Consider the following 8233-nt stretch of genomic DNA (forward strand, 5'->3'; position numbering starts at 1 on the left):
TGGGCATGAAGCTAGGGTTATCTTTAGAGATGCTAGGGTTGAGCCGGGGTGTGCGTATGAAGCTAGGGTTAGGGTTATCGCTAGGGTTGAGCCGGGGTGTGGGTATGAAGCTAGGGTTAGAGTTATCGCTAGGGTTGAGCCGGGGTGTGGACATGAAGCTAGGGTTAGGGTTATCGCTAGAGATGTTAGGGTTATCGCTAGAGATGCTAGGGTTGAGCCGGGGTGTGGACATGAAGCTAGGGTTAGGGTTATCGCTAGAGGTGCTAGGGTTAGGGTTATCGCTAGAGATGCTAGGGTTGAGCCGGGGTGTGGACATGAAGCTAGGGTTAGGGTTATCGCTAGAGGTGCTAGGGTTGAGCAGGGTTAAACCTAAGGGTTAGGGTTATCGCTAGAGATGCTAGGGTTGAGCCGGGGTGTGGACATGAAGCTAGGGTTCGAGTTATCGCTATAGATGCTAGGGTTATCGCTAGAGATGCTAGGGTTGAGCCGGGGTGTGGACATGAAGCTAGGGTTAGGGTTATCGCTAGAGGTGCTAGGGTTGAGCCAGGGTTAAACCTAAGGGTTAGGGTTATCGCTAGAGATGCTAGGGTTGAGCCGGGGTGTGGACATGAAGCTAGGGTTCGAGTTATCGCTAGAGGTGCTAGGGTTGAGCCAGGGTTAAACCTAAGGGTTAGGGTTATCGCTAGAGATGCTAGGGTTGAGCCGGGGTGTGGACATGAAGCTAGGGTTCGAGTTATTGCTAGAGGTGCTAGGGTTGAGCCGGGGTGTGGACATGAAGCTAGGGTTAGGGTTAGATGTGTGTTTGTGGTAACTCTATTTATTTGTCTTTTTTTAGAATGAATTGTTTTCATGACAAGATGCCACATATTTGCAGTTCATAACATGCAATTCAGTACGTGGGATGTGCCAATATTTATTTTCTGAGTGCAATAAAAAATGTATGTACTGTGCATTATGTATATCTAGCTGTCACTGAAGTAGTTCAAACCCTGACCATAAATATCTGAATCATGTACAGTGGGGCAAAAAAGTATTTAGTCAGCCATTAACTAAAGTTTTCAGAGCAATGTTCCAGTGATGTGCAAGGATTGTTTCCAAGAGACCATCCCCTTAATGTCAAACAGAACTTGACCAGAAGATAGCTACCATAGAAGACAGCCAAAAGTTAGTTGAATTTCCATGTTATCGCGATGCTTTCAACAATCTAAAAGCACAATTTCTATAGTTGAAAAAACATGTATTTTGCAAGTTGTAGGCATTTAGAATGAATGACATCACATGCCCCAGGTACATTCAAAATCAATTAGGTTGCCTAGAGTGTTGGGCCAGTAACCAAAAGGTTGCTAGATCGAATCCCTGAGCTGACAAGGTCAAAATCTGGCGTTCTGCACCTGAACAAGGCAAGGCAATTTACAGTTGAATTCTGAAGTTTACATAGACCTTAGCCAAATACATTTAAACTCAGTTTTTCACAATTCCTGACATTTAATCCTAGTAAAAAGTCCCTGTCTTAGGTCAGTTAGGATCACCACTTTATTTTAAGAATGTGAAATTGTCCATTTGGAAGACCCATTTGTGACCAAGCTTTAACTTTCTGACTGATGTCTTGAGATGTTGCTTCAATATATCCACATAATTTTCCTGCCTCATGATGCCATCTATTTTGTGAAGTATACCAGTCCCTCCTGCAGCAAAGCACCCCCACAACATGATGCTGCCACCCCCGTGCTTCACGGTTGGGATGGTGTTCTTCGGCTTGCAAGGCCCCCCTTTCCTCCAAACATAACGATGGTCATTATGGCCAAAGAGTTCTATTTTTGTTTCAACAGACCAGAGGACATTCTCCAAAAAGTACGATCTTTGTCCCCATGTGCAGTTGCAAACTGTAGTCTGGCTTTTTTTATGGCGGTTTTGGAGCAGTGGCTTCTTCCTTGCTGAGCAGCCTTTCAGGTTATGTCAATATAGGACTCGGTTTACTGTGAATGTACAGTATGTAAGCAATTTACGGTATTTGCGCACAGTGTGGTAAAGATCCAACCTTTCATCCATATCTGTCCCTGATTACGCGTAGGCCTACTTACTGTCAGAAATCATTTGTTGTCAGGTAAATACTTCATCATGAAAAAGGATGAACAGATTTCTCATAGGAGGAGCTTCTGGCAAATAAAGACAGTGTGTCATTTAGCTGCTGCTTATTGGATTCGCTCCTCGTCGTTAGTTTTCCTCTCAGGGCGAGCGGCTTTAAGAAAGAAGGCAGTACATTCCCTACCGAGGGTGTTTGTTCATTCAGGAAGAACCCTCCTGCTTCTGCTGTTGGCCTCCAAATGAGTGTTTTAAGCAGAAAATCAATAAAGGGGGCACAGTGTGGTCTTCATTCCCTCCCTGCTCTACTTTTTCTGTCCTCACTTATCATCACAACTCTCTCTTTCTCTCCTCCTCCATCTTTTCTCTGTGCCCATTTCTCTCTGAAACTGCTGTGCTGCTTGAACACAAACAAGCAAAAACAGACATTTATGGAGCATGCAGACACATACAGACACAAATACATACAATAATTCACCATACAACCTGTATGTTTAAGGATAATAGCAGTGTATTAGCTAGTAGCCAAACCTTTGAGTGAAACACTTGTTTCCACCCTTGTCCTATTGCTCACTGATGATAGAACTGATGGATTGTCTGAGAATGACCATGGACGTTCTAGAAGGTCAGTGATGCTGACAAGAGAATGACCATGGACGTTCTAGAAGGTCAGTGATGCTGACAGGGGAATGACCATGGACGTTCTAGAAGGTCAGTGATGCTGACAAGAGAATGACCATGGACGTTCTAGAAGCTCAGTGATGCTGACAAGAGAATGACCATGGACGCTCTAGAAGGTCAGTGATGCTGACAGGAGAATAACCATGGACGTTCTAGAAGCTCAGTGATGCTGACAAGAGAATGACCATGGACGCTCTAGAAGGTCAGTGATGCTGACAGGAGAATAACCATGGACGTTCTAGAAGGTCAGTGATGCTGACAAGAGAATGACCATGGACGTTCTAGAAGCTCAGTGATGCTGACAAGAGAATGACCATGGACGTTCTAGAAGGTCAGTGATGCTGACAAGAGAATGACCATGGACGCTCTAGAAGGTCAGTGATGCTGACAAGAGAATAACCCTGGACGTTCTAGAAGGTCAGTGATGCTGACAAGATAATGACCATGGACGTTCTAGAAGCTCAGTGATGCTGACAAGAGAATGACCATGGACGTTCTAGAAGCTCAGTGATGCTGACAGGAGAATGACCATGGACGTTCTAGAAGCTCAGTGATGCTGACAAGAGAATGACCATGGACGCTCTAGAAGGTCAGTGATGCTGACAGGAGAATAACCATGGACGTTCTAGAAGGTCAGTGATGCTGACAGGAGATTGACCATGGACGTTCTAGAAGGTCAGTGATGCTGACAGGAGAATAACCATGGACGTTCTAGAAGGTCAGTGATGCTGACAGGAGAATGACCATGGACGTTCTAGAAGGTCAGTGATGCTGACAAGAGAATGACCATGGACGTTCTAGAAGCTCAGTGATGCTGACAGGGGAATGACCATGGACGTTCTAGAAGGTCAGTGATGCTGACAGGGGAATGACCATGGACGTTCTAGAAGGTCAGTGATGCTGACAGGGAATGACCATGGACGTTCTAGAAGGTCAGTGATGCTGACAAGAGAATGACCATGGACATTCTAGAAGCTCAGTGATGCTGACAAGAGAATGACCATGGACGCTCTAGAAGGTCAGTGATGCTGACAGGAGAATAACCATGGACGTTCTAGAAGCTCAGTGATGCTGACAAGAGAATGCCATGGACGTTCTAGAAGGTCAGTGATGCTGACAGGGGAATGACCATGGACGTTCTAGAAGGTCAGTGATGCTGACAGGGGAATGACCATGGACGTTCTAGAAGGTCAGTGATGCTGACAAGAGAATGACCATGGACGTTCTAGAAGCTCAGTGATGCTGACAAGAGAATGACCATGGACGCTCTAGAAGGTCAGTGATGCTGACAGGAGAATAACCATGGACGTTCTAGAAGCTCAGTGATGCTGACAAGAGAATGACCATGGACGCTCTAGAAGGTCAGTGATGCTGACAGAGAATAACCATGGACGTTCTAGAAGGTCAGTGATGCTGACAAGAGAATGACCATGGACGTTCTAGAAGCTCAGTGATGCTGACAAGAGAATGACCATGGACGTTCTAGAAGGTCAGTGATGCTGACAAGAGAATGACCATGGACGCTCTAGAAGGTCAGTGATGCTGACAAGAGAATAACCCTGGACGTTCTAGAAGGTCAGTGATGCTGACAAGATAATGACCATGGACGTTCTAGAAGCTCAGTGATGCTGACAAGAGAATGACCATGGACGTTCTAGAAGCTCAGTGATGCTGACAGGAGAATGACCATGGACGTTCTAGAAGCTCAGTGATGCTGACAAGAGAATGACCATGGACGTTCTAGAAGGTCAGTGATGCTGACAGGAGAATAACCATGGACGTTCTAGAAGGTCAGTGATGCTGACAGGAGAATAACCATGGACGTTCTAGAAGGTCAGTGATGCTGACAGGAGAATGACCATGGACGTTCTAGAAGGTCAGTGATGCTGACAAGAGAATGACCATGGACGTTCTAGAAGCTCAGTGATGCTGACAAGAGAATGACCATGGACGCTCTAGAAGGTCAGTGATGCTGACAGGAGAATAACCATGGACGTTCTAGAAGGTCAGTGATGCTGACAGGAGAATAACCATGGACGTTCTAGAAGGTCAGTGATGCTGACAGGAGAATGACCATGGATGTTCTAGAAGGTCAGTGATGCTGACAGGAGAATAACCATGGACGTTCTAGAAGGTCAGTGATGCTGACAGGAGAATGACCATGGACGTTCTAGAAGGTCAGAGATGCTGACAGGAGAATGACCATGGACATTCTAGAAGGTCAGTGATGCTGACAAGAGAATGACCATGGACGTTCAAGAAGCTCAGTGATGCTGACAAGAGAATGACCATGGACGCTCTAGAAGGTCAGTGATGCTGACAGGAGAATAACCATGGACGTTCTAGAAGGTCATTGATGCTGACAAGAGAATGACCATGGACGCTCTAGAAGGTCAGTGATGCTGACAGGAGAATAACCATGGACGTTCTAGAAGGTCAGTGATGCTGACAAGAGAATGACCATGGACGTTCAAGAAGCTCAGTGATGCTGACAAGAGAATGACCATGGACGCTCTAGAAGGTCAGTGATGCTGACAGGAGAATAACCATGGACGTTCTAGAAGGTCATTGATGCTGACAAGAGAATGACCATGGACGCTCTAGAAGGTCAGTGATGCTGACAGGAGAATAACCATGGACGTTCTAGAAGGTCAGTGATGCTGACAAGAGAATGACCATGGACGTTCTAGAAGCTCAGTGATGCTGACAAGAGAATGACCATGGACGCTCTAGAAGGTCAGTGATGCTGACAGGAGAATAACCATGGACGTTCTAGAAGGTCAGTGATGCTGACAAGAGAATGACCATGGACGTTCTAGAAGCTCAGTGATGCTGACAAGAGAATGACCATGGACGCTCTAGAAGGTCAGTGATGCTGACAGGAGAATAACCATGGACGTTCTAGAAGGTCAGTGATGTTGACAGGAGAATGACCATGGACGTTCTAGAAGGTCAGTGATGCTGACAGGAGAATAACCATGGACGTTCTAGAAGGTCAGTGATGCTGACAGGAGAATGACCATGGACGTTCTAGAAGGTCAGAGATGCTGACAGGAGAAGAAAGAGTAAATCTGGGTAGTTTGATCTCGAGGCCAGACAAGTGACTAAAAATGACCATTCACCACGCCTCCCTTTTCATAACAATTTCTTTCTAAGCACCATCTTTCTAAGACTGCCCTTAGCACGGCTACACAAAGTTTTGGGTAGTTGTTCAATGTCTTCTCAGGATATTAAGCCATCTATAGAAGTTGCATTTCTCCCTCACTGGCACTTCTTGGTCTAAGTAAGTCTAATAACTGAGCAACTTTGCACAAACGGCGTGAGACAAATTGGGAGCAACACCAATATACAGTTGAAGTCGGAAGTTTAGATACACCTTAGCCAAATACATTTAAACTCAGTTTTTCACAATTCCTGACATTTAATCCTAGTAAAAATGTCCTGTCTTAAATCAGTTAGGATCACCACTTTATATTAAGAATGTGAAATGTCAGAATAATAGCAGAGAGAATGATTTATTTTCAGCTTTTATTTCATTCTTTCATCACATTCCCAGTGGGTCAAAAGTTGAAATACACTCAATTAGTATTTGGTAGCATTGCCTTTAAATTGTTTAACTTGGGTCAAATGTTTCGGGTAGCCTTCCACAAGCTTCCCACAATAAGTTGGGTGAATTTTGGCCCATTCCTCCTCATAACTGAGTCAGGATTGTAGGCCTCCTTGCTCGCACATGCTTTTTCAGTTCTGCCCACAAATTTTCTATAGAACTGAGGTCAGGGCTTCGTGATGGTCACTACAATACCTTGACTTTGTTTTCCTTAAGCCATTTTGCCGCAACTTTGGAAGTATGCTTGGGGTCATTGTCCATTTGGAAGACCCATTTGCGACCAAGCTTTAACTTCCCGTCACGCCTCTCTATTTTGGTTAGGCCAGGGTGTGACTAGGGTGGGCATTTTAGTTTCTTTATTTCTATGTTTTGTATTTCTTTGTTTTGGCTGGGTATGGTTCTCAATCAGAGGCAGCTGTCTATCGTTGTCTCTGATTGGGAACCATACTTAGGTAGCCTTTTCCCACCTGTGTTTTGTGGGTAGTTGTTTTCTGTTTCTGCACCTGACAGAACTGTTCATTTTGTTCCAGTAATAAATATCATGAACACGTACAGCGCTGCGCTTTGGTCCACTCCTTCCTCAGACGAGCGTTACACTTCCTGACTGATGTCTTGAGATGTTGCTTCAATATATCCAAATAATTCTCCATCCTCATGATGCCCTCTATTTGGTGAAGTGCACCAGTCCCTCCTGCAGCAAAGCACCCCCACAACATGATGCTGCCACCCCCGTGCTTCACGATTGCGATGGTGTTCTTCGGCTTGTAAGCCTCCCCCTTTTTCCTGCAAACATAATGATGGTCATTATGGCCAAACAGTTTTATTTTTGTTTCATCAGACCAGAGGACATTTCTCCAAAAAGTACGATCTTTGTCCCCATGTGCAGTTGCAAACCGTAGTCTGGCTTTTATTTATGGCGGTTTTGGAGCAGTGGCTTCTTCCTTGCTGAGCGGCCTTTTGGGTTATGTCGATATATGACTCGTTATACTGTGGATACTTTTGTCCCTGTTTCCTCCAGCATCTTCACAAGGTCCTCTGCTGTTGTTCTGGGATTGATTTGCACTTTTCGTACTAAAGTACATTCATCTCTAGGGAGACAGAACGCAACTCCTTCCTGAGCGGTATGACAGCTGCGTGGTCCCATGGTGTTTATACTTGCGTACTATTGTTTGTACAGATGAACATGGTACCTTCAGGCATTAGGAAATTGGTCACAAGGATAAACCAGACTTGTGGAGGTCTACAATTTTTTTCTGAGATCTTGACTAATTTCTTTTGATTTTCCCATGAGGTCAAGCAATGAGGCACTGAATTTGGAGGCAGGCCTTGAAATACATCCACAGGTAAACCTCCAATTGACTCAAATGATGTCAATTAGCCTATCAGTTTCTAAAGCCATGCATGACATTTTCTGGAATTTTCCAAGTTGTTTAAAGGCAGAGTCAACTTAGTGTATGTAAACTTCTGACCCACTGGAATTGTGATACAGTGAATTATAAGTGAAATAATCTTTCTGGAGACAATTGTTGAAAAAATGACTTGTGTCATGCACAAAGTAGATGTTCTAACAAACAATACATTTGTGGAGTGGTTGAAACACAAGTTTGAATGACTCCAACCCAAGTCTATGTAAACTTCCCACTTCAACTGTATGTACTACAAATAGGCTATGCCTTTAATAGTAGACCTAATAGCCAGTGGTTAATTTGTCAATTTGGAGGTGCTGGAACAAAAAGTGAGCCCGAGAGAGGGGAGACCATGGGTAATCTGAGGTACCAGAACACATGAGGAGAAAACTCCTTTATAATATAGCCTTACGTGCATTATCATGCTTTAGCATTCTGGCATAGATCAGTAGGCGCT

Source organism: Oncorhynchus tshawytscha, linkage group LG13 (assembly GCF_018296145.1).
Source record: "Oncorhynchus tshawytscha isolate Ot180627B linkage group LG13, Otsh_v2.0, whole genome shotgun sequence".
NCBI classification, from domain to species: domain Eukaryota; kingdom Metazoa; phylum Chordata; class Actinopteri; order Salmoniformes; family Salmonidae; genus Oncorhynchus; species Oncorhynchus tshawytscha.